General features: G+C 38.6%; 2 long non-coding RNA genes across 2 annotated transcripts; one reads left to right on the forward strand and one right to left on the reverse strand.

Annotated features, from left to right (window-relative positions):
• Positions 1 to 3,404: 3,404 nt before the first annotated feature.
• LOC121865208 lies at positions 3,405 to 7,364 on the reverse strand. Its single transcript, XR_006088723.1, has 3 exons — positions 7,202 to 7,364; positions 5,769 to 5,876; positions 3,405 to 3,812 (listed from the first exon to the last, which is right to left on the reverse strand). It is a non-coding gene; the product is annotated as an uncharacterized LOC121865208 (long non-coding RNA).
• A 7,300-nt stretch (positions 7,365 to 14,664) lies between these two features.
• Positions 14,665 to 26,990, forward strand: LOC121865209. The gene is made up of 4 exons (XR_006088724.1): positions 14,665 to 14,889; positions 19,512 to 19,720; positions 26,429 to 26,467; positions 26,861 to 26,990. It is a non-coding gene; the product is annotated as an uncharacterized LOC121865209 (long non-coding RNA).
• The last annotated feature ends 171 nt before the right edge of the window (positions 26,991 to 27,161 follow it).

Below are 27,161 nucleotides of genomic sequence, written 5' to 3' on the forward strand. Positions count from 1 at the left end.
TTTTTTGGCCGCCGTCTTGTCTTGTCACAGTTCATCGATAATGTTCATCTACTGTTTATTAAGAACTTTTCTATCACTGGACGAAAGATGTGCGGTGTATTTTGTAAACTGTTCTGTAGAGATGAAGGCGAGTCCCGCAAACCTGACGGACCATTAGGGGCAGTGCGGACACAGTACACTGTATATATGCCACGGTTGGCACTGCACTTGACCGCTTTCATTTCCCCAACTAAAATCGGGTAACGATTCACAACTGGTCGACTAGGGGAGCCTCGGACGTGAAACAGCTCATCCACAGTGAGGGTAGTTAGGGAAAATAATTAGTCCATTTAATGTTGTATATCTCTTTGTTTATATTGTAATATTGTTTGAGATTTGTTATTATTAACAATGTAAGCATTTAAATATAACATTTTATATCGAAGTCTTCAAACAAGGCATTTTATGTTGAAGCATTTATGTAAGGCATTGTATAGTGAAGCATTCACATAGGAATTTATTTTAGATATTATACGGTAGTATGACTAAAAATTCAGGTAATAATATTATCATCTAGGCGACCTGTAATGTAATGGTCGGCAAGCTCGACTCGCAAGAGAGCGGATCCGGGTTCGATCCCCGGGCTGGGTTAAACTATGGGGCAAGTTAACACAGGGTGTGGTTGTTGTGTTGGCGACAGCTTCTACACCTTAAACACTGGGTCATGCAGCTCGTTAACTCAGGGTGTGGTTGTGGTGTTGGCGACAGCTTCTACACCTTAAACAAATTCACGCCTAGGTGGCCCTAGGGCCGTCCATCCTCGTTACACCTGAGGGGCAACCATTATTATTTATATTCTATAATTTAAACATTCATTATATATTGTGTATGTTACCAGCCTTTGTAGAAGACTGAGCATTATGGCATTTGTAGTTTCAAACATGTATTACAGTAATGTTTAGATTATCATTGTTTTTTGCGTATTTATTATTGCTTATATTTAATGTATTACACTATGAAAACATGCACTGTAGTGGATTGTGTATTATTTAGCGTGTTTGTTATTGAGTAGAAGTGTTAAGTGTATGTAAGAATGTTTGTTTGTCTCAACTAATTACATTGTTCTTGTGATAATTAGAGATTTATTACTGTTGGACTTTTGTGTAATTATTGTCCACTATATACAGTACTGTAGTCTCAAAGGACAATTTAGTAAAGAATAATATTTTCAACACTTGTCAAATTAGTAAACTTATTACAAAGCTGTTTACAAAATTACCTCATTTTGTCAGTTTGGCGTTGTTGCCAAAACTTACAATAAAATAACGAATATAGAAGATGAAAAGAACAGTCACTTTCATGTCTTAAATGTATCACGTATGTAATGTTATGTTTTTTTAATAAAAGTTTTTTCTCCAGAAAATACAAAGTCTATTTCTCTGTTCCATTATTAGTAAGCATGGATTGTCCAAATGGCAGGTGGTGGTAAAGGAAGTGGTGTTGATAAAACTTATTATTATTTGCTTATATCTGGGGTATAGTGTATAATCTTTACCAGGCCAAGATCTTAACTTACTTAATTCCTACTTTTTGCCGCGTGTAGGTTGCTGGACCATCAAAAGAAACCACCGACGTAGCAAACCATCATCAGGTGACCTAAGTCGTCATTTGAGCGGGAACCGTCGGCAAAATTTAGACCAATGTGCCGACGGTGGGGCCGGTGGGCCTCTGTATACCTAGTACCGCATGAATTTCGTATACAGCGGCACATCATCAAGCCGCTGTGCTCTTTTTACATTTTTGTGTTGAAGATCATACAATGAATGAAGCTGAATGATATTCACGTGATGTGCAATTTCGATGGAAAGTTCTAGACGTACATTTAAGCAAGGTAAGATAGTTATACTGAATTAAGGTAGGGTGAGGAGTGCAGCTACACGATGGAGCTGTGCTCTGCTGTAGAACAAGAGTGTGTATTTCGTTAAATAAGTCTATTGTGTGCACTATTTGATTAAGCAAGTGACTACTAAATTAGTTAAGAATCTTATGTTATAAACATTCATACGTTAGTGTCGTTTAATAACCGAGCCACGAATGTTTGTCTTTCAGTATATGAACGTCTGCTCTCGTATTCAGGTCCTGCTCGCTGTGTAGAAGTGACGCTACCCTTATTAGAGGTAGTCAAAAGAAAGACACTGTCTAACTCCATCTGGGAGCTGTGTTAGCAGAGCGGGTACCAGGGTACACCAGAGTGCGTGACCCCAAGCAGTGTCGACAGTATTGATGCCAGCCAACCACTATGTATTAAGTCTTCTTATATGTACATGGACGGGTTATAATGGTGGTAACAATATTAGTTTAGTACTGAAAGGCAGAGTAAGTAATATTAAGATTTGCTATGGATGTTAAGTGGATCATCTGTACCCACGACTGATAGGTGATGTTGAGCCATTCCTGTCCTAATACAGTATAATAGTGTGCGAATCAATTAACAGTGACCTATAGCAAAGGTGCTTAATGGCACTATAATAAATAGTACAATTGTGAGTGTTACTTAAAGGTGCTTGTAGTGACCACCATTCTCGTGTAGCTGTTGTAGAGTATTACCCCGTGAAAAATGGCAGGTTTGTGTTGAAGACTCGCGTTTGGTAGAGGCAACGAATAAATGTATTTAAGCCCGAATGCAGTACATTACATCTAATTCAGAAAGTAGCTACATTTCAAACTTTAAATTCACTACCACAGTCAAACAAATGTTGCCTCAGTCACCACAGCAACGACACGATGCATCTACCAATAAGTGGACAATCTCGTTTTTTTTCTATTTATGCAGAAATCTATATTACAAACCATTGTAGATAAACATCAACAGCTGGTACGCGCACCTGTTATATTAGCTTACATATTTTTCACTGTTTCTTAGAGAGCCAGTACATGCCGTCACGGGCGGATCCAGGAATACCAAAGGTGGGGGGGTCCAAGAAATTGTGGGTGGAGGAGGAACATGGGGATCACCCCGTGCCCACCCAGCTGGGGTTTTGGGGAGGGTGCTGGTGATATAATAGTACTGCATATTTTTATTTGTTATAGTTTACGACTCTTAATAAACCTGAAAATATAAACTATTCACAGTAATGGAAGCAATATGTAACTCAGACCATGGCACGTCTCTGTTACGCACTATTGGCAAGTATACTGGGCAAGCACTGGCTCCTGAATGTATTTGTGACGGATTGGGTGGTGTTCACCTTGTATTGGTGACTTGTGTATTTACCAATCTCGAATACGCATTTAGAAAAAAAATGTTTATCGAGGCACAACAACATTTCCACAAAGTTTTCGCCCTTTGGGTTGAATGTGTTTTAAGATACCGTAACTTTAAACCTGAAACAGGAGAATTCTGGGATGCAAAATAAATGCAGGACTACAATTGAAATTTACGGTCTGCTCTTTATTTAAGAAACAATACATCAAGGTTATATGATTTAGTTCCAATATTTGCTGCTTTTGAAAAACATGAATTTTTTACAATTCGTTCTGTTGCCATATTAATTGAACAAATAATAAAATAGCTAGGCAAGAACCAAGTACAAATACTAAGTGAATGAACTTCTTGGCTGCTCCACAACACAAATAAAAACACAAGGTTTTATGACGGACTGTTGATCTTTGTTGCCCAAATTGCAGAAATCCTTGGCTGAGAGCAGCGTCAGTAGCAAGCATCTTCAGTTGCAAGCATCAGGAGATCTTGAGAGAGGAGGCACTTTAACAGCTACACTGACCCTCACACTGACAGTTGCCATCTTCTCCACGACATTTGCAGTTCGCAGCACCTGATGATGGGCAGAGGAGTCATTAGCACAGGAGAGTTGGAAAAATTTAGAGAACACATTTAAAGTGTGAAACCGCAGGCTGCCAGTTCAGACTGCATCAATAAAACCCGCTAACTTACTGTGTCAATTTTTTTTGGTAAAAGAACAGTTGCTTAAAGACCACTTCGAACAATGCATGGTTTGTGAACATGTTCCATAAGGAATCCAATATTGCTCTATGTTAAAGTACATTAGACAACTGGCAGTATAGCAGATAAAAAAGGTCAGGACAAGGAAATCCATAAGAGGTGAAGTAACAACTAAAGTAATCCAACAGAGCCGAAAGAAATAGATGAAAAGGAAGACTTAAGAGCTGGACATTAGCAGAAAAACTTGTGCGTACAACTGTGAACAAGGATCTTGTTTGTGCCTCTACAAATTGCAAGTGACAACAGTTAAACCCGGCAGATAACCAGAGCCGACAGGCAGCTTCTAACACCATAAAAATTTTGCAACGCAACCCAAATCTTAACGGAGACTTCATAATATCTGATGGGGGCAAGAAATCTACGAAAAACCTTTACACAGTCAGATGTTAATGTGGTGTGACGTCTCCAAATCTTGGACAATGGGACTTTATTTCTTTGAGAATGGGAGTGAGGAAACCTTGGCCGTGATTGGTTCTGTGAAATGATGAGAGCATTTTTCATTCTTGTATTACGTCGCCACAGATCAAAGTTCAATGACATTTTCTTCAACAGAATGGTGCAACTTGTTCACAATCAATGTAATAAAACAATTATTGCAAGATATTTCTAAATCATAATTTTTTGTGGGGTGTCTTGATGTCCAAATTTCAAGTGAATGGGCCAACAAGATTACCTAAAATGCAACACCCCATCAGAGGTGACATAATCCATTTTAAAGGGAGTTATCTGACAACAGTTATTTTCAAGATATGAAGAAATTTAAATCCCACCAATACCTGTACTTCCATATTACGCTTATTTAAATGTCTGATATCTTTTCTTTAGTCTTAATAAAAAAATAGCAAAACAAATGTGATGGAGAGAAGAGAGCCGTTTGCTCTGAAGATGGAAGACGGTGTAGAGGGAAGGTAAAGTTAGGAAGTGGGAAATAAAGTGGGAGATTTAATAGCAGGTGAGCTATCCACCTTGTTCACACTAGTGCATATGGAGTTCTCAGAAGAGAGTATTAGAACTACAGTGCATTGTTTATGGTGTATAATGAGCTCTCAGAAGTATAGACGAACAAAAAATCTCCCTTTAATCATTGAGGCCGATAGCCACTAAAGGAACAATACCAACTGGTGAGTGTGACAGCGGTGGACCATCTATACGTGGAAATTAATTCTTACTTTTTTTTTTTTTTTTTTTTTACAAATTATGAATTAATTTTCACTTATGATGGTTCATCGTTGTCACACTCATCAGGCAGTATTGTTCATTTAGTGGCCATCGGCCTCAATGAATAAAGGGAGATATTTTGTTCGTTCATACTTCTGAGAGCTCATTATACACCATATATAATGTACAGTAGTTCTTATACTCTCTTCTGAGAACTCCATATGCACTAGTGTTAACTGTTTTTCCTCAAAAACGGATACAGTAGGTTGCTTGCGTCCTCTTTTGTGAACACAGAGTAAAAGAAAGTATTTCACACTGCGTCTAATGCTCATGTAAGTCCGCGTAGCTACCTTCTTCCAGTCTCGGTGGGCCTTTCCTAATACCCGGTGTAGGTTCTCAGAAGTCCCCTCACTAACGCTAGATATAGTTGGTAATAACATTAAGAGTTATGACTAACGGTAGATACAGATGTAAATCTCATTATTACTACTGCAATAGTTGTAAATAAAATTAATGCTGGGTGATACAATACGATGTGACGGTAAGAGACTCCGTTAGGTAGTCGTAATACATTGTAAGGCAACACAAAATATGATGGTACAGTACTTACAGTGCTCCTTTTTTGCGTCACTTTCCCCGGCACACTTGCAGCCGCCCTGGTGTTCGGAGCAACACTTGCCATCTTTGCAACACTCAGAGTTGCCACACTTGCATTTGCCTAATGAGAAAAAACGTTTTATGGTGCATGTGGACAGAAATGGGACATTAATATAACAATCGGAATTTTAAAAATTGCTTAGATATATTTTTGGGCCTTCTGGTAGGTTGGTTACATTACTAAAGGAATTAGTCTACCAATTGCCTTTTAAAGACTGGGAAGCTTGTTACAGCTCGCATCAAAAGTTAAGTAAGCGAGAACCTCTTACGCCAGTCTTTAATGAACTATTGATTTCACTTTTAACTATTTTTGCGTGAGGATTTAGGTGTACAGTACTGTTCTATGTAAACTTAGAAGTTCGGTTTAGTTATGAAGAACCTCGTTGGGGTCAAATAAATAAATTACACTTTACACTGTACAACAGGCAAGATCAAATTTTATACTACCGGTACATATTTTCTCCCCTTCTCTCAAAACGCGACCAACACGCCAACTTGGAATTGTTTTACAATATTTAGTTACTCAGAAGTCGACAGATGTAATGTAGTGGCCTAGTAGCCTTAAAACCGCGACATGAAGGGATTAATAGCATTTCGAGTTTTACCGCTTTTCCCACACTGAACTGAAGCTAATACAGACATAAGTTGAGCAACATAATAATGGTTATGTGAGGTAACAGATCAGAAGCTTTCAAAAAGACAGATAAAATGATGAGGAGTGGAGATTCACCAAAACACGAAGAAATGAAAAAAAAATAATGTACAGTATTTGCGCAGATCAGTACGGTGGTCGATTTTAACTTGTCGCCAATATTAGCCTTTTTTTAAGTCATGTCGTTTAAGAATTATTGTATCGTGGAAGTTAAATTTTAGATTTTATCTTTTTCTTCATCAAAGTCATGGAACCTTCCTTTAAAGCAGGTCAAACAAATCCGTCACACCTAACTTAACGATTATTTAGCTAGTTCGAGTCGGATTTAAGGTTCAGTACCTGTTATTGCAGGATTCGCAGCCACAAACGTGAAAATTTTATGCACAGGTAACTGCTCTTCACAATTATAACAAACACTTTGAAAGTGAAGAGAGGAAACGGGATCTAGTGAGAAGAGAGAATGTGTGTACAGTATGTGACGTTAGTGAGAACTATTGAGCGATCTCACCGGTACAGCAGCGGCAGCACGAGAGGCCTAGAAGTGTCATCCTGTAGTGATCGTACCACACCTCCATCACCATGTTCTAGTTCTACCACAATATATTACTGTATGTTCATTTCATGTATGTATAATGCAAAATCGATAACTATTCTTCCCTCAAGTCCACGGTATAAATTGACTACTGAGAATTAAAATATACTTGAAATTTACGAAAACAGTACATTACTCTCACCTTCGCAACAGGGATCAGGCATGGTGGTAAGAAGTGTGGTATTGACGGCTGGGAAGCAGAAAAGCTGAAGTCTTGGCGCTGCTCCTTCCGTGTTGGCTTCCAGAGATGTTCTGACCGGCACTGGATCGGATGACTGGATGCTGCCGTCTATCCTCCTGCTGCTACCAAGATCGCCATATTGCGTGCCGGCACCTGTTGATTAAAAAACAAAGCATAATCGAGTGCATTTCATACTAAATATCATTATAAAACTAACCTTGCAGTTTAAAACCAAACCATACAACATATTGTATTATCGTCCATGCTTCGCCTTTTTGTTCATACAATATATTGGCCAGAAATTTCCCAAGAGTGTGACTCACAGGGCTGCCAGACGCCAGGACTACGTGTCATAGAGTAAATAAAATTTCGTTTATTTAAATACTATACTGTTTTAGTGATGGTAAATATCTCGTTTTACTATTCTAATACTCAAACAACTTATTTAACCATGTGGTCATGCTGTATAGTTCTGTCATTATCCTAGACAACGTGCACATTATGCACATCAACCTGTGTCATGTCACGAGTGTATTATTGTGCGAGTGAAATTAATCTTTAATTCTACTTGGGGGAACCTGGAGCGATTTTCAAAACTACGTTCTACGTATAATCCCTTAAAGAGGTGAAGTAGCTTTAGTTTATTAGAATAAATGCTCGATGCATCCACCTCTCATCCCACCAGTTGCCAACAGCACGTAACAGAGAGCCAGTAAATGCCCATAGTACCTAATAGAGACGTGACCGACCTCCCAAGCGGCTAACAGGCCGATTAGTGGGGAAGAGGATAAAATGAAATAAAGAACACTAAAGTTAAATAATTGCTATATCTTGCAACATTAATAAAAAAGGAAAGAAGTCCTCCCATACAAAGTTTCATTTTCTTTTATATCGACAGAGAAAATGAACGTAAATGAAGAGTTTTATGAATTATTATTTTTTTTTTTAATGTGGGACTTAAATGACTTTGAACAAGGGCAGAGCTAAGAGGGTCCTGGGGGTCCGGATCCCCCTTTTTATCAGAAAATCATAATACTTTTTCTTTAATGCAGTACTAGGCATTTTTGTGTAGTAAAAGTAATTACTATTGACCTCAGAATATCTCCTAATATCAAGTGCACGTGGCTTCAAAATGGCCTCAAAATGCCCATGATATTGGTCAGATTAAAAAAAATAATTATCCATCCCCCCTCCAAAAAAATCAACTTTTTGGACCCCCATTTTGATATTCCTGGATCCGCCCGTGATGAATGAGCTTAAAGGTGTTACCGTAGTATTAAAGACACCAACAGGGTATCATTTTAATTAAAGAGCCAATAACAATAGTAATAGTAATTATAATAAGGACTTTTGCGAGGGAAACGTCATAGAAGAAAAGTGTCTTAGAATTGTCTGAACTATTGAGTGCAAAGATAAAATTATCGAGATTCGGTTGGAGAGAAGAAAATAACGCTCTAAACGCACCAAACTTAGAATGAGTTCAAGGGGCGAGCGACATGATCGGTTATTTACCGGTTACTTAAATTCCATAATATAAAAATTACCCGATCTTCTTCAAACACACTTTCTCCACACTCTCCCTTCCTATACGTTACCCCTGGATTCTATAAGATAATTTGCCTAATTGATGGTAGAAAGATAAGTATAGTTGAGAATTTTTTCGAAATAATATTGAAAAAAGGGGAATGTGCCCGTCAAATTTTCATCAGGAATTTCTACAATTCGATACAATGTTAAACAAGTTAAGACTCCAGTTATGAATACATCTGCGCCATTCCCGCCCCCCTTCCCCCACCCACCCCCCCTTCTTCCACGGCCCCTCCATCCACCCCTTTCTCTCCGGCTCCGTCCCGCCTTCTCCCCTCCCTTCCACCCCTGCCTCTTCTCTCCCCTCCCCCTTCCTTCACAGCCCCACTCCCTCCCTTATGTGTGGTTAAATCATGTGTGTGGTTGAATCCTGCCTCTTGAGTGGTTGGTTGAATCGTGCCTCCGGTCATGCAAATCTATGAGTGTCTAGAATCCTAAATAGTGTGGAATGTAACGTTGAATCCTGCCTCTCATAAAATGTATAATCTTTTTATTAATTTTACCTAAAATATCGGGTTGTAGGACGTGTCTGTCTCGATTAGTGACTTTTAAACGTAATCAACATTAGGTCTCTGACGGAAAGCACCTGCAGGATGTTTACATTTGAGTCAGGCCCAGCGTATGACTTTTTATTGCTGATTTTGTAAACTTGCACCTATGCTACATACAGTGCCTGACTCAGTTTGGTCAAAGCACAGCACATCTTGCATATTACGCTTGGCAGAATAGAGAAATCTATCTCTTCTTTTCAGTTTCTAATTGTTGATGACTAGTGTATGTATTAGAATACTCGCTTAAAGAGTAAATCGATAGCTAATAGTTAAACAACGCAAATAAGTCAATAAAACTAGTATACGTCTGGCACCAAATTTGTGATTTTTGACATCTAGCAAAACTACTAGACAGCAAAAAAAATAAAAAATATCTGGCAATTTTTCAGTTGTCATAGCTATTACAGGGATATTTTGAGATAATCGTGTTAATATCTTACTGTTTATGTATTATGTTGACTTTACAATGTGTTTATTGGGGGGTTCAACAACATAGGTCTTTAATCGCGTATTCTTGATTAATACTACATTAATCATCAACAATTAGATATTAAGATATACGTCTCAGGGTCTATTGTAGATGAATATGTCAAAGTAAAATCCACGATGATTCCTATTTTCGATGGTGTTCTTACTTTTCATGTAACTTTAAAATACGTAAATAACAAACTTTTACTAAAAGTTAATAAAAAACTTTGGACACAATTATCCTCAGACATGACATGAATGTTTGAAATTCATCGGCTTTGCGCCAAAGTGGTATGATGTGACAACCATAATTGTATTGTAATTAACATTCACAAACTTCATCTTTCTTAATACATCGTTCAGTATTAATAGCTAAGTCACTGGTAAACTACAAAGTACTGTTATTGGGGCACGGATAGTTTACAAATCTTAGGTCAAAAGTGGGAGGGCATGTAATTCCACTCCCCATAACTATTATTGTAATAGTAAGTATTGTTATGTGTAGCGAACAGGAACAGGTGTGAAGCAAGGACAAGTGCTACTTGAGGGCGCCGCACACCATATATAAAGATCATCTGTGTGAACGGAATGTTACTATCATAGGGAATACGGTGAATTATTATAATCACTAGCAGTAAACGCTTATTTTTGTTTATTTATTTGTTTACGGGGAATAGCCCACCCGGGCACAGGTCATCGACCCACAACGGGGCCTGGGGGGCAAAATTATAAGATAATAAATAAATTAAAAGTAGAAGAGAAAAGGACTATATTAATCTACACCACGAAGATGCTGGAAAACCAGCTTCTTGGAGTGAGACAGACTGTAAGAGTATGGAAACAGAGAAGAAGGCAGAGCGTTCCACAGTTTAGCTTTTTTTTTTTTAGTTTAACAAATTTATTGGCAGAGCTTGTAGTACAGTTTGCCTAGTCTGAGTAATTCAGTCAGGTCTTGACACTGAGGGTGGTATCACTTCTCACTGTCACGCAGGACAGAGGTTCACACACAAAGAAATACATCATATTCATTAACAACTATAAATGTATATAGGTCAGGTTCATATGGATAATGTCACTGTTCACTGCCATGCAGGACAGATAGTTCGTACACAAAGAGTTGCATCATATTCATTGACAGTACATATACATATATGTAAACACACACACACACACACATATACATACATATCCGTATATACATACACATATACATGTACACGTACATATACATGCACACACGCACACATACATACATATACGTCGGTCAGATTCATGTGGGTAATGTCACTTTTCACTGCCATACAGGACAGAGGTTCGTACACAAAGAATGCATCATATTCATTGACACTATATATAGGTCAGATTCATGTGGGTAATGCCACTGTTCACTGCCACGCAGGACAGAGGTTCGTACACAAAGAAGGAAATACATCACATTCACCAGCAGCATATATAGGTCAGTGGATCACATACATTGGAGTCATATTCTAATTGAAGACTAATCAGTGTGGGCTAGCTGTTGTACTGACCACGGTCGTACAAGTTAATTGACGTAAAATTAGACGATTCATATTAAGCTCAGTAGCCCATAAAACATGTAGCTATAACTTCTTTATTGAGTCCCTCATTCATTCTCAATTTCAAATCTCTGAACACGATATGAGGTATTAATAAATATCAATCTCTGAGGTACATGAGAGAAAACGAAAGACTCATGAGTACTGAAACCGTGATAAAACGATTGTCTCGACTAGGGGACTCAATAACTTTTACTTTTATCCTCTTCGCCACTGATCGGCTTGTTCGCCGCTTGGGCGACCGGTCACGCCTCTGATTACTTTTCCTTTTCATTTATCTTCTAAGAAGTTATAGCTACATGTTTTATGAGATTTTGAGCGTAATATGTACTTCGTTCATGGTGTCAGGGACATATTTTTCATACAGCACGCTCCGCCAACATAAGTATGAAGAACCCATTAATGCCATTCCTCCTTGGCTGAATATATCATTTCCTATTAATTACACTCCTGTTGGTAGTAAGCAAATGTTAAACACCGATGTGATGAGATGTGTCACACTAGAAACTATTGGTAGACACTGCTGCCATATGGCATCACGAAAATTGTGACGAAGTCCCAGGTTGCTGATCTGACTTTCTGCTTCATTTACACACAATTGCAGGGTCTCAATTGTTTCTCTTACCATTGACAACACAACATACATATAGTATATCGTTTCTCACTTTTGATCTTTTTTCATTTTTGTATATATAGGTCTTTATTATTAAAATTATTATTATTATTACAGTTACTGTATTATCATCATTATTTCATTATTTTATTTTTGTTTGTTTTATCATAAATTTTATTTATTATGAATTATTATGACTATTATTTATTATTATTATTATTATTATTATTATTATTATTATTATTATTATTATTATTATTATTATTATTACATTTTCGCCCCCCAGGCCTCGATGTGGGTCAGTGACCTGTGTCCGGGTGGGCTAATCCCCGTAAAAAAAAAATTAACAGACACATAGAGAGTATTAAATCAAGTGAATGTTTTACTTTTACTGATGGTTCTGTGCAGACAAACGCAGGTAGAACAGGCGGTGCAATTGTAATATATAAAGAAAAAAGAGATGATCGTGGCAAACAAGCAAAGGCTGAACAATTGGGCCAGCACAACACAAACTGAACTAACTGGAATCTACTTAGCTACAGACTACCTTTAAGAAAATGGAGGTGGGGTGATATTCTGTGACTCTCAAAGTGCTTTGAAATCAATGAACAGCCCGTCAGGTTCTATGTCTAAAGTTGTATGTGATATTAAAAGAAATGTGACAACTGCCAATGAGAACAACTGTCGTATCGAATTTGTGTGGATTCCGTCCCATGTTGGAATTAGGTATCATGACCGTGCTGATAGACTGGCCAATGAGGCATGTAAGAAAGAAAATGTTGACCGTGACCGTGGCCTGTCCAATGCTGTACTTAAAAACGTTCAAGTCAGAATCATGAACTCTGATCTAGAAGAACTGAGAAATGCAGAGAGACCTGGCAGTTGTAGCATTAGTAAATATGACAAATTTTGTGACGAGAGGTACCGGTATGGCCAGCAGGACAGAACCAGACAATGTGATGTAGTCGTGGCCAGAATTAGGCTAGGATACAGACACATTTGACAAGTTAGTAACGCTGTACCCATACCGGAACACTCAGCATGTAAACTTTGTGATGAACCTTTAAAGCATTCACTTGAACACTATATTATTGAATGTGACACTGTCAAAGACTTCAGGCCACCTGGCTTATTGTATCATGAACTTTGTAATTACTACATTGAATCGGGGGTGCTTGGGGACATTCTTGCTGTTTATCCCAAATTTGCTAGCCCACACTGATTAGTCTTCAATTAGAATATGACGTCCAATGTATATGAACCACTGTCTTGCATGGCAGCGAACAGTGACATCACCCACATGACTCTGACCTATATATACTGCTGATGAATATGATGCATTTCTTTGTGTACGAACCTCTGTCCTGCATGGCAGTGAACAGTGACATTACCCACATGAATCTGACCTATATATATATACTGTCAATGAATATGATGTATTTCTCTGTGTACGAACCTCTGTCCTGCATGGCAGTGAACAGTGACATCACCCACATGAATCTGATAAATGTATACCTGTATATAGTACTTGCCAAAAGTGCGTAACAGAGATGTGACCGATCGCCCAAGCAGCTATCTACAGTAGACGGTCCGTCCCTCCTAACGATCTTCAGGAGTGAAGTGCTTCCCCATCTGGAGTACTGTCACCCCATCTGGTCCCCGAGATATGCTAGGGACTCTCAGTTGGTTGAAAATGTTCAAAGGAGGGCCACCAGACTGGTGCCTGCACTTCGGCACCTCAGCTACCCTGAGAGATTGGAGCGCCTGAACTTGCCTAGCTTATACTACAGACGGGCAAGGGGGGACCTAGTTGAGGTGTATAAGCATCTCAGGGGGCACTACTCAGTTGAGTGTCTATGGAGCTGGCGGACGCTCGCACAAGGGGTCACAGCTCAAGATTGAAGAAGCCGCAAGTCCAGAAAACCGTGAGGGTAAACTTTTTCGGAGTGAGGGTTGTAAACTCTTGGAACAATCTACCAGAGAGTGTTGTGACGGCACCGAGTGTGAGCTCTTTCAAGACCAGACTTGACCAACACTGGAGCGGGTTCAGGTACATTCAGGAGCCGGTGCATGCCCAGTATTTGCCAACAGTGCGTGACAGAGACGTGACCGATCGCCCGGGCGGTTAGCGAGCCGATCTTTTGGTGAAGAATATAAATGAAAAGAGACGTGACCGATCGCCCAAGCGGCTAACAAGCCGATCAGTGGCGAAGAGGATAAACGTAAAAAAGTAAAAGAACATTGCTCGTTAAAGTACCTGTAAAAGAGAGAGAGAGAAGCAACATTGCGGCGAAGAGAAAGGGAAGAGAGATTATCAACTAAAGGGGAGAGGTTATAAGACGAAATGCCTTTGATTCTATCCTATCTAACAGTTGGACAGATGAGCCACCCAGATATGAGAGCCTGTACTCCAAGTTAGGACAAATGAATTCCTTATTAACTTGAAGCAACTGCCCAGGACTGAAGTAACTATGGCATCTGTACAGTATTCCCAGCTTTCGGGAGGCAGCTTTAACAATGTTGTGGATGTGTGGCTTCCATGACCTTTAGAATTTATCAGAATGATTGCATCCTGTGAAATGTGATTGGTGAGAGTTGCCGTAAAAACGAGTAATATCTCATTTGGGTGCAGTTGCTTAACCTCAGTGTTGTTACGGTTGAATAGTGTGTTTATAATTGTAAAAGAAAAAAAAAAGACTGGTCCGTGAATATGTTATGTAACGCAGAAAGTTGTGGGCACATATGAGAGGGAACCATCGGGGAAGTTGGGCACTACGACCAATGAACGACGACCACAAACCAAACAAACTCCAGCAGGTGTAGGAGACGGTCAGTGAGCAAGGACGCTGTTAAGTACGTTTATTGTTTCTGTATTTTATCTTATTTCTATCGAATATGAACCTTACTAATTGTAAAAGTAGTTGGATGAAGGACGCCTTTATCATGAAACGCTCATATATAACGACTTTGAGCTGTTTGTGATGGAAATAAAGTATGAAATGTGGACACGTGTGGGCGTGGCGTCACAACTGTTGCTTCTCTCTTGAGGCTGCCACTTAGGAACTTAAGTTTCCTGTCCCCGTCTGCATAATAACGTCCCCTGAAACTCAATTATATTGTTTCTATGTAAAATTCAAGAATCCAGGCTGTGGAATTTAAGAGAATGTAGGTCACCGAGTGAAGCATTTTTAAGAAGGAAAAAAAAGTTTATTGTGGAGGTAGGTGGCAGCTGTGGAAGTGTTAAAGTGTTACAGCAGTTTTATATTTAGCTGTTGCCTCTCACCTGCTACTTCCGGGACTCGCTTCATCTCTCATATTTTTGGAAAAGCTGTGGAAATATCTGCTACAAAACTAGAAATACAACAACTTTCTGTAGAAGAAGTTTAGGTAACCTTTATAAGATGGACTAAACTTTAATAGGTTTTAAGATTTTGTTTCATGAATTTACTGTATCATATTTGAGAAGGTAAAATGGGTAAATTTGTATTATTGTATTACCATGGAATTTTTGGGATTGCCTAAGAACACTGCCACCTGAGGAATTGTTCAATTTTGTAAATTTTTCCCCACATGTTCCTATCATTATATTAAGTATTTCGGTAATACTGCAGTAAACAGCAACCACAGAATTCCGGAAATTCACTTCACCCAATCGATAGAACTCTTTTTTCTGTGATAATTTTCTTATATTACACTTCTATCGCAAAATGATAAGAAGGAAGTAATTGAATTTTAAGAAGAATAAGATCAGAGTACCTGCTGCCCCTACACTGCTGCTCAAATTGTGTGGGGAGTAAGGTAAGAAGTAGCTTTTTTTCGTTATCCACCCATCTCCTTTTTTCACATGAAAAATGTTTTTTTTATAGTTTTCTTGCTGTTTTAGATGATTCCCACATTTTTATCTTAAGGGCGAATCTTTTTTTTTTGTTAGGTTAGCTCAGGTTAGGTTAGGACCTAACCTAACTTAACTAAAAAAATAAGTGATTCGCCCCTAAGATAAAAATGTGGGAATCATCTAAAATAGCAAGAAAACTATAACCAAAACATATTTTTCATGTGAAAAAAGGAGATGGGTGGATAACGAAAAATAACCAGAAATACTGTAACGTCTCTTTATATTCTCGTGGAGGCTGACTACGCAACTCATGTTTATTGCATAGCGTTTGGGTTCGCCCTCGGTTAGGGCCACTGGGTGTCTGGGGGGCTCCGGGTTAGGTATGGTTTAGTTTGGTTATATTGTATAAGTTAGGAAGCACAGAGTGCCGGGAATTCAGAGCACCTAATTGTAAGAACTATTACAGGTATTTCTACAATTTTTTCGTAATGTGTAATGTGTTGTTCTGATGATTTCTTGTTGCGGTTCGGACAATTTTTGAATGCGCTTCTACCACAAATCACTCGTCTTGGCTCTCCCCCACCCAGAACCCCAAATTCCCATGCTTCCCCATTATTGTTAGGGGGTGGGGGGGTAAATCCAAAACGAGTGATTTCCGATAAAAACGAATGGCAGATATGAACCAGTCGCATGAAAAACCATCAGAAAAACACATTCTTTTTTACAGATTCTTTGGTTGCTGTAATCTGCAATTGTACCAGTATTTTAAGGTAATTCTTTGGATCTTGACTGTTGCTAGTTTTGCTGACAATTTGGGTATCATTAAGCTCAATATATGATGCTTAATGCAAGGAAGATAAGTCTTTTTGGTATTACTTTAGGCTCGGTCTTCTGGGGAATTTTAGGAATTTAACTATTGGAATCAGTAGTTTAGACATTTCGAAGATACTTTTCTTCTTTGACGTTTTCCTCGCAAGCGGCTTATGTATGCGGGGAGGAGCGCAGCCCCACCCAGTTAAGAAGTTAGATCAGGTTATTTGCGAGGGAAATGTCATAGAATAAAATTGTCTTAGAATTGTCTAAATTATTGATTTTTGATAAAATTTTTAGGTAAAATTTTTGTTTCACACAACCATGGAATCTTAAGAATTTTATCTTGGCAATTAATAGTTTAGACAATTCTAAGACACTTTTCTGCTATGACGTTTCCTTCGCAAATGGGCTAAAAATTATCTATCCTAACCTGACCTCATCTCACCTCTTTGGACCACCCTCCCCGGTATACCTGTATATAAGTTAGGTGAATTTTTCTTTTTGCACCGGTCTTTCTATCACTGTTATTAATATGTATTTTGTAATGTTTAGACATTTCTAAAACACTTTTTTTCTATGATATTAACACCAGAAATTAAGGATAAACGATATATTAATTTTTCAATATTATTACTTTTGCTCAGTCACAAGTGTCGCCATGTCTTGTTAACTTATGGTGTAGATGGTCTGACACCCGCTCAAGCATAGCTTCAAACCTCTGTATTCGCTTCTTAAGCGTCTACAGTGCATGTGGTGTAGGAGTTTCTTATTGGCTATATCGATAGGAAACTTATTATTGAGCAACAGTTTTTTGTCTTAGCCGTTGAATAATGCGTAGGTGAGTTGCGATCGGAGATATTAATTTTCGGTACCAGATATGGCTGAACAGGAGGGAGAGATGTGCCGACATTGTGATAGAGATTATTTTACGTCAATTGCCGATTTTCATTGGTAAAATAATGAGGAAATTTATTTGTTTCATTTTTTTTAGAAAACATGGCAGTGTACACTGTGTGAAGAACAACACATTTGGCGGTGTCACCAGTGTCGCCTTCTGCCCCCCTGCTATCGGTTAGGTTAGATGATTCGCTTTTGTTTTATCCCCAACCCAAAAACCCTGATTTCCCAGGCTCTCCCCCCATTATTGTTTGGGGGGATCTCAAAAACTAGTGATTTCTTGCAGAAATTAATATAAAATTCGTTCGAAACTCCTCAAATGTCATCAGAAAAGCATATTTTAATATCCAAACAAAGACTGGTGCATAAGTAAAAATTGACCATAAATTATTTGCGAGGGAAATGTCCTAGACAAAAAATGTCTTGGAATTGTCTCAACTATTGATTGCAAAGATGAAATTCTTAAGATTCTATGGTTGTGTGAAAATAAAACAATACCAATTTCTAATATTCCCGTGTTGTCTAAAGGTAAAACTTTAATGTCTTTTTTTGTGGAAATGCTAAAAAAAAAATTAAATTCCAAGTTGAAAATCACGAAGGGATAATATTTCTTTGGACTAATATATGACTCGTGACCGTCACTGGTTTGGTAATTATGGTGGGTGTTTTTAGACAGTTTTGTATGCTGAATACTTTTACTTCTATTCATTTTTTGGGGGCAAATGCTTAGTTTTCTAGATATAGGTGTGTTAAGATAGCATTCTTACATTTTCTATCAGCTGTGATATGTCAGATGTAAACAATGTGCCATTATGGCAAATACAGTAACCCCTCGTTTAACGAACGCCTTGGTTAACGAAATTTCGGTTAACGAACTGCCTTCCATAAGGATCTTCAATTCGGTTAACGAACAAAAATTCGGTTTACGAATTTCTTACGAACCGACCTCAACATGTTTTCGCTTGCACTGACCGGGCAACCAGCTTTAGTATCAGTCCGCCAATACATTAATCGGTTCTAGGGCTTAAATTCCTTACTGTTTTAGTAAATATCAAGAAGTTTATACTATTCAATAATTTTAAAAGTTTAATATTCAATTTTTTAGTCATTTTAACAATTATTGAACATAATTGAAGGTAAAGTGACTAGTTTAATGCGCGGCATCCAGCCTCTTAACACAGCAAACAGGCGTTAGTCTCTCTCTGTTTTCACTGGAGGTAACATCTTGCTTGAGACTCTCTTCAACTAAATGCTTTTTTCTGTGTTTCCAAGCAAATTATTGGTCATTTTGAAATATATTTTACATATTGACAATATATAATGCAGTGCAGTGTTGATTTAAAGAAAATAATCTTGAAATACACCAAGAGAACTAAAATTTTATGGGTGAAATGGCGCCATGGGGTGACTTCTCTTCCACCCCAATGCCTTCTCTTCTTCCTTCTCCTCCACCCCCATTCTAAATCCCATCATCATCATCATCCAGGAGCCTTCTACATACACACCTCAAAGTAAGTGAACTTTTCTTCCATTTTTGTTGAATTTAGGAAATTTCCGGTGAGCTGGAACCAATTACCCAAAAACCCATTGAAACAATGGTTTCGGTTAACGAACTTTTCGGTTAACGAACGACCTTCTGGAACGGATTGAGTTCGTTAACCGAGGGGTCACTGTATACAAGACTTGGCCGTCAGCTCTTTGCCACATGTATCAACACGCATGTGAGGATATTACATATGTGGGCAACTGTATATCCATATGTGTGAACCTTGGCCTGGTATAAAAAAAGTTGGAGGGTAAAAAGTAAAACTTGTACAGTAGATGCAAATTTTTTTCTTGAAAAGTCAGAATAAATGAAGATGACTTGTATGTGTAGCTAGGGATCAAATTTTCTACCAAATGAGTAGTTTAACCCATTGCTTTTCCACAGGTAATTGAAACAAGATGGGATCTGGTGAAGGGACTGGCGAGGGTAACGGGGCTGGTAGTGGAGGGTCGACGGAAGGTGGCTCCGGGGGCATTCTGTGGCAGATCATATGGTTGGTGCTATTGATCTTGGCTGCCATATGGGTAGCTGGCTTCTGCGCCTGGTGGTACATCATGCTCGTTCCGTTCACCGTGTGTATTCCTCCACTAGCAGTAAGTCAAGACCCTCCTTGAATACTTGTCTTATTTATTTTCTCTCTCCCCAACAGCAAAAATTTACTTCTCTATGGTCCTAAATTAAAAAAAGAAGTAGTAAGGAAGCCAGAGCCCTTTTCATCCTCTGGGTCACTGGAGGGGTGCAAACGTGAAGGACAAATGTCACAGCTGGCTAACCATCATGAATGATACAGAAAACAATGTCTTTGTAGTAGTAGAATTGAGGGGAAATTCAATAACTACTGTACGTACTGTATAATTATGCAAAAGAGATTATTTAGATGGTTTAAAATCGGGTTTACTTTTCAGTCACCTGATTAACTAGATGGTGGCCTCTTTATTACAGCCACTCCTCGACTTACGACCTACTCAACTTATGACCACCCGGACATACGACTGCCCCTGTCGTACCAAATATTTTTTAAATTACGTATTTTCGAGTCCCGGCGTTAGTGATTGCGCTGTGTACTGACAAAATTTTCGTTTGTAATTCCCTTTAAAATGGCTGACATGCTTAAAAGTGAGTTTAATTTATTTTATTTATTTTATTTTATTTTTGTGTTTATATATCATGATTTTCTGTTTGGTCATAATTTTTGTTTTGTTTTGTTTACCTTATAATGATGGAACCATTTTTTGGTTGCGTGTTGGAAGGAGAAATTTTAGGTGAAAATAGAACTTTTACCTGGGGTGAAAGGATGTGTGAACTTTGCACTTCAGGTAATCCGATGTTACTTATACTTTACACTCCACTATTATCTGTATCCATGGGATAGGCATGTAGAATTATACTTTAATTGATATGGTTCAAATATTGTTAGTGGTTTATATGGTATAAGATCACTGTGACAATTCTTTATATATCAAGTTGTCAGTTGTAATATTTTCTGTAAGGAGGCTGAATAAGAAATATTTTGAAATTTGGGAAGTTGAGAATTAATGATTATGATGCTTTCAAAGCTAAAAGTCTCTTAGCATCAATAAACAAGTGAAGTGAGACTTGGTGTAGTGTGGAGAAGTGAAGAATGAAAGCAGCTGCCAGGGATGAGGAAATAAGTATAAGTGGATGTTGGTAAATGAGGAGCAGTTGAAGATGATGAGAGAAAGGTTTAAAAAGGGATTTGTGGTTGTAGAGAGTTTAGGAAAATGAGTGTAAATTGTGAAATAGGTACTCTGAATAAAAACAAAACAAATGATAAGATGTTAATACAGCACAAAAATAAACAGCCACAAATTTTGGAGAAAGATGAACAAAATTTTTATTGTAAGCTAGAAAGCTTTTATAATTGTTACCCCAGTAAGAGTCACTGCCATTTTAAAATCGCAGGATGGCATAGTCACTACAGCATCACTTGTTTTTGAACTGCTATATTTACAAATCTCCCATACTCACTAGTGACATCTTACAGCCTAAATAAGGGAAAGAGGGACCAGTGACAAAATGTCCTGGGCTCCTTGATGGGTTTGGGGGGGGGGGGGTGAGGAACAGAGCTGGCCCCCCTGCCTTATCCCTTATTTATCCCTCCTTTGTGGCGCTAACATGCCGCACTACGTAGCTTCGAGGTTGTAACAACTTTTGGAGGAGGTGAGGGACAGATCTGTCCTCTCTGCCTTATCCCATATATATTTATCCCTCCCTTGTTCACTGTCTCCTTGACACACATACACGCACGCACGCATATTAGCATACCGCACTACATATTTATTTCATATATAGCATACAAAGATGATCATATTGTTTCGGTGACGTGAGGTAGAGTATGAAAAAGGGACTAATGACAACTGTCCTGGGTGGGTTGTGGGTGGAGGTGGGGGTGTGAAGGACAGAGGTAAGTGTAGGCCTGCCACACCACTGCCTGTCATTCCTCTTTCACCCAGCCGACAAGTGAATTGTACCTGGCTTCCCTGCCTTATCTTATATTTATTCTTCCTTTGTTCACTGTCTCCTTGATGGAGAAACTTACATGCCACACTACATAGCTTACAGGTTCTACCAACTTTTATTCAAGTGTCTTTGTATTGCAACATATTTCTTTCGTATCTAACTTACAAAGAACATAGTACTGTATTGTTTTGGTGAAGTGAGGTAGAGTGTGGTGACACGTATAGGTGTTAGAAGTGTTATTTGTTATATAATTGTGTGTGCATGTAACAGTAAAAAATAATTGAGAAAATTACGTATATCTACCTGAAACTGTGTCTGCATGTAATAGAATAAAAATAAGAAAATTACTTACAGTATATCTACCCGAAATTACTAGTTGAACAATAACATAGCTCACAGCTCAGCCTCATCCACTCTTGGTACTATTGGGTGGCGAGTCGGCTACACAATTATATGTCATCTCCACTAATATTATTCTTGTTATCCCTCATTTAACAATCATTTTGCTTAAAAATGAGTTTTTCAGGAATGCAGCCCCATCGTTAAATGGGGTATACTTATAAGTAGCAATGTGATTTAGTGGGATCTGTTGTTGATATATCAAGCAGTAAGAGGTCAAGTGTTGCCATGTGATTACCCTTTGAAAGTTTCTTCACCAAAAGTATGCCAGAAGTTCTTCCAAGTTTTTGTTCCATTATATAAAGATTGACAATATAGTAACTGAAAAAAACCCAGTAGAATTGGAGTTGACTTTTCATGTGTAATTGATGATTGTCATTTCCTGTTTGGAAGATTTATGCTTCCTGTGTGAATAATTATTCTTTAATGTTATGAATGATTATTCTTTCCTGTTTAGAAGACAATACAAGTTGCTAGTTTAAAAGATTTAAAATGTTGACCGAATGAAGAGTTAAATAAATAATTAGTGGGGCAGCATAGCAAATCTATTGTGCACTTTGTGATAAAAGTATCAAATTTGGCACACTTATTGACCTTTAGATTATGAACAAATCTGGATATGGTGCCACTGCATATTTTGCCCCTGATGGCCATGGCAGGCATTTTTCAAAATGGCTGTCAGAAAACTATGGCGGCATCCAGAAAGGTCACTTCAAGACATATTGCGGGACTAAAATAGTCGCAGTTGACATTCTAAGGTGCTAAAAGACAAGGACAAAGGATATAAACAAAAAATACACATGGTTTTATTACGTCATTTGTGAATACAGTACGTATGTGAATTTGCAAGTAAAGCGAGTTGTGGAGCAGTATTCACCAATCTAGGAAGTCAGTGATGGGAGCACAGCCCTTCACACACACACAGTACTGTGCATTCAAGTGCAGCCTTTTTGCACTTGCAGCCCTTCACACATCCCTTCTTGTATCTGCGCGAGACTAGCTCATAACAGGTGTGGGCAGCCTCAGGTAGTGTCGTCCTAAATGGCGTGTACAAGCCTTCTGCATTCTTCATCCTTGGTGTGAAGGGCCACCAGATCTGGGCTTTCCTCCTCAAAAGGGTTACCAAGCTCATCTATCACACTGACAAGGGAGTGGACATCTTTGATGAATGAAGTTTGCACATTGGGAATTTGGTCATGATGGTGTCTTTTTGCCTGCTCCAGTACTGGTGCTCATCTTTGAACTCTTCTATCACTCTCGCAGCTTCTGGACCTGAAACCATCCAACGCTGCAGGGCACTAGGATTGTTTGTCAGGCCCACAGCTCCTCCATCTCCTTTGATGCAGGCATTCTGTTCGTGAGCCTGATCAATCGGGATTGATGGCAATACCTCTTCGTCTTCTACACCGTGAAGTTACCTGCATTGAACTCTCTGGCTACACCTGGGTACTGTTTATAAGTTCTGCCATGTCCCTTAGGTGAACAGGGACCCACCTTGCATAGTTAGTGTGGTCTAGGGCATGGAACCATGGGGCCAGTCCCGTCAGTGCATCAAGGTACATGGTGAATGAGGATTGGCGCAAAGAACGCACATACACCAGTACCAACAGCTCTAGTTCTAGCACTGTTGCCCAGTACTGGAACAAGAGGGTGTCTTCTTCTCTCTTCTTGCACCAGGCATTGAACTTGGGCAGATATTCGGTATGGTCAACAACTTCTCGCAAGCAGAAGCAATCATAGGCACGTTTCTGTAGAATATACAGTGGCGCAGCAGTAATTTGGTGAGCCCTCTTTGTGGGGTTGATTGGGGCTGCTTGCAGAAAGGAATTGGCCGATCCTGGTGTCGCAATCTCGGCTTGAACTAGTGCCTCCACCCAGCCCATGCCTTCTAACTAGTCCCCCAGCATCTTCAAAGCTGCCATCTTGATGTGCAGCCCCCCAAACATAACCACTAGTTTGTCTTCATCATGACGCTCTGGCCATGTCCATTGAATTTGCTTGGCCAAGGCGTACATGGGCTGATCGAGGATGACTACTGGTGTCTGTCCAGGGTTCAGGTGCTCAACAGCGTGAGCACTCCACAAAAAGTGGAAGCAGCGACGTGGGGCAATGATATAAGCTTACAATACATAAGTTAATCATAAAAAAATTGATGCAATACATTCTAGAAAATTCTTACATAGGTAATACATCAATATATACAGTACAAGAAAGTGTCCCAGAACTTGCCAAAATAACTGCTGCTTTGAATAGAAAATAATCAGAACACCTAGTTCACAAAAATTATAATAATAAATTGTGCTTTGGCATAACAGTATTTTATACAGTGAAAATATGACAATGATATGTCATTTTAGGAAAGCAAAGGTTGTGTTCATAGAGAGTCTTGAACAAGAGTGGCATTTAACAGGGTTGTTGTTATACTGTACATACTGATTCATTGTCAAATAATTCTTACATTGCCAGTTGCTATGTTGTCCTAAAACATATACCCGGTACTGTACTGTGCAGTGTCTTGGAACTAGTCAGTGTCCTTTATGATTGGGGGGTTTTAGAAATTTATGATTTTTTTATCATTTTACCACATATCAGCCTACTGGCTGTTGGGCGGTTGGTCTGTTCTTTGTTACGTTGTTTGGCACACTGAGCTATCTCATTTGCTGATTCTATACCGGACTGCTGCCAACTGAAATATTTTTGTTTATATCAAGTTTGTATTACAATAAATTTGTGGTGCCCACTTCCTGATTGATTTGATTGTTAATTAATCCCTTCAGCATGATGACTTCTTATATAATTTATTCTGGCTATCACCAGACCATTTTATTCACAGAGCGCGGCTTTATTTACGAGAAAAATTTGAATGACAAAATACAATAAAGGAAACTAAAAATGTCATTAGGTAAATAAAATACCGTATTTCCCACATCATAACACGCTTTAAGTGACAAGATGCACCCTATAATTAGCAAAGTATATTCTGGAAATTTTTTTGGGGGGGTTTAATAACAACAGCTAACTATCACTTCATGAACCTATTATCAAACATTTGTTGGTATTATTAATTAAATTTACCTAATTTAGCATTGTCACTACCACAGCTAACTATCACGGTATGGACCTAATGTCAAATATCTGTTTGTATTATTTATTAATATTACCTAAATATAGTACAAAATGGTATACTGTACTGTAATTACATTCTTATACACATTACAAATGTATGGAACTGTCCTGCAGATAGAGTGGGTGTGGCACCGTCACCAAAAAAACAAAACTATGGCTTCCTACTGGTTACCATCAATACACTAATAAACTACAGTAATAAATCTGGTATTCATAATACCAGGATATATTTATTACATACGAATGGTAACTGTAGGCATATATTACATGTCTGGAGTTTGTGAGGGCTGATAAACTCCCTTCTACAATTGGATCTTCCAGTGTTTAGACGCAGGGTGTTTTTGGAGGACATTTTTCAGGAAAAAAGTCTGTTGTGGGAAATATGGTAGTGTAAATTTAAAGTTTAACCTTACTTTACTTTTTACTTTTATCCTCTTCACCACTGATTGGCTCGTTAGCCGCTTGGGCAATTGGTCACGTCTCTGTTGCGCACTGTTGGCAAGTACTGGGCGTGCACCGGCTCCTGAATGTATCTGAACCTGCTCCAGTGTTGGTCAAGTCTGGTCTTGTCACAACACTTTCTGGCAGATTGTTCCAAGAGTTCACAACTCTCACTCTGAGAAAGTTTGCCCTCACAGTTTTCTGGACCTGCTGCTTCTTCAACCTTGAACTGTGACTCTTTGTGGGGCGAGCATCCACCAGCTCCAGGTGAGGACACTCGACTCAGTAGTGTCCCTTGTTCATATCAGTGGATATTCGTAAGTTGGACGTACATAACCCGAGGACCTCATGTATCTATAAAAATCTTATTACCCTAGCTCTGTAATACATTGATTCCTATTATATTATATAATTGAAGATGAATTATTTACAGTTTTTGCATCACCCTAAATTGTGTGATGTTCCACTCAATTTTAAACACTGATGGCTCTAACTTATGGTAAGCTAGGGTGAACCGTGCACTTAATCCAAGTCCTACTCTGGTACAAATAATCCATGTGTTTTGCTATTGATGTCTCAGCTCGGTCCTCCTGCAGTTGCAACACACGTTATTTAAGCAACATTAAATAAGTGCTAATTTGTATTCTACGGACAATTCAAATGGGGTAGAGCCCAGTGGTTGTCGAATTAGCAAGTTTTAAGTTTATTACATGGAGAGTAAATTTGGTTGGGTTTGGTACATTTGAACATTTAATTGTACTTATTTGTGTACACTTCTGGTTATATCTGGTATTGTGTTTTTGAAACATTTTATTATTTTCCATTTCCTCTCATGCTGCTTATGGAACTTGCAGATACATGTACTCTTGGACACAAGAACTTGGGTGCTTGCAGTAAGTTATGTTAACATCTTGTGTGAGCTTACAAAAAATACTTTTGTAGTGTTGGGGGAATATTTTGAAGCCAGCCAATTTGCTTGATAAACATTTCTCATGTTCTAAAAATTTAAAACTCTCATCTTTGTATTCAGTACAGTAATACAAAGTTCTGTAAAATAGTCTGAATAGGGTGGTTTATGAGAGACATTTAACATATTTTTTGTTGTATGAAATCTTGCAAAAATACAATGCAGCATTGTGTTCTGAAAGTATAAAACTCTTAAGTCATTTGCCACTGTCATCCAGTACATTTTTCTTATGCTTTAGGATTTATTTCACAACAAAATCTTGAGAAAACTCTTAAAACCAAACAATAGATTTACATAGTGTTGTGGTGTCTTCTCATAGACTGTGACGGACATCCTGCTTCGAGGTGCCCAGTTGACCTACTTCTGTGCCAAAAACATGATGGATGCTAACACTTTTGGTGAAGCCTGGGCCAATGCTGCCTCTACTATCCCACCAACTGTTCTTGTCACCACAAGTTCTGGGTAACTGTTTCGTGCAAAGGATTTCTGGCAAGACAGGTTCCTGTGGTTTGCCATATGCACAGCCTCATGCCATGACTGGTCATGGCTGCTGCATTGGACAATGAGGTTGTGATCATACAGAGAACATTGTACTTAACTAGCTCAAGTGCCTCCTCCCA

The sequence above is a fragment of the Homarus americanus genome, unplaced genomic scaffold (genome assembly GCF_018991925.1).
Source record: "Homarus americanus isolate GMGI-L3 unplaced genomic scaffold, GMGI_Hamer_2.0 scaffold18547, whole genome shotgun sequence".
Classification (NCBI taxonomy): domain Eukaryota; kingdom Metazoa; phylum Arthropoda; class Malacostraca; order Decapoda; family Nephropidae; genus Homarus; species Homarus americanus.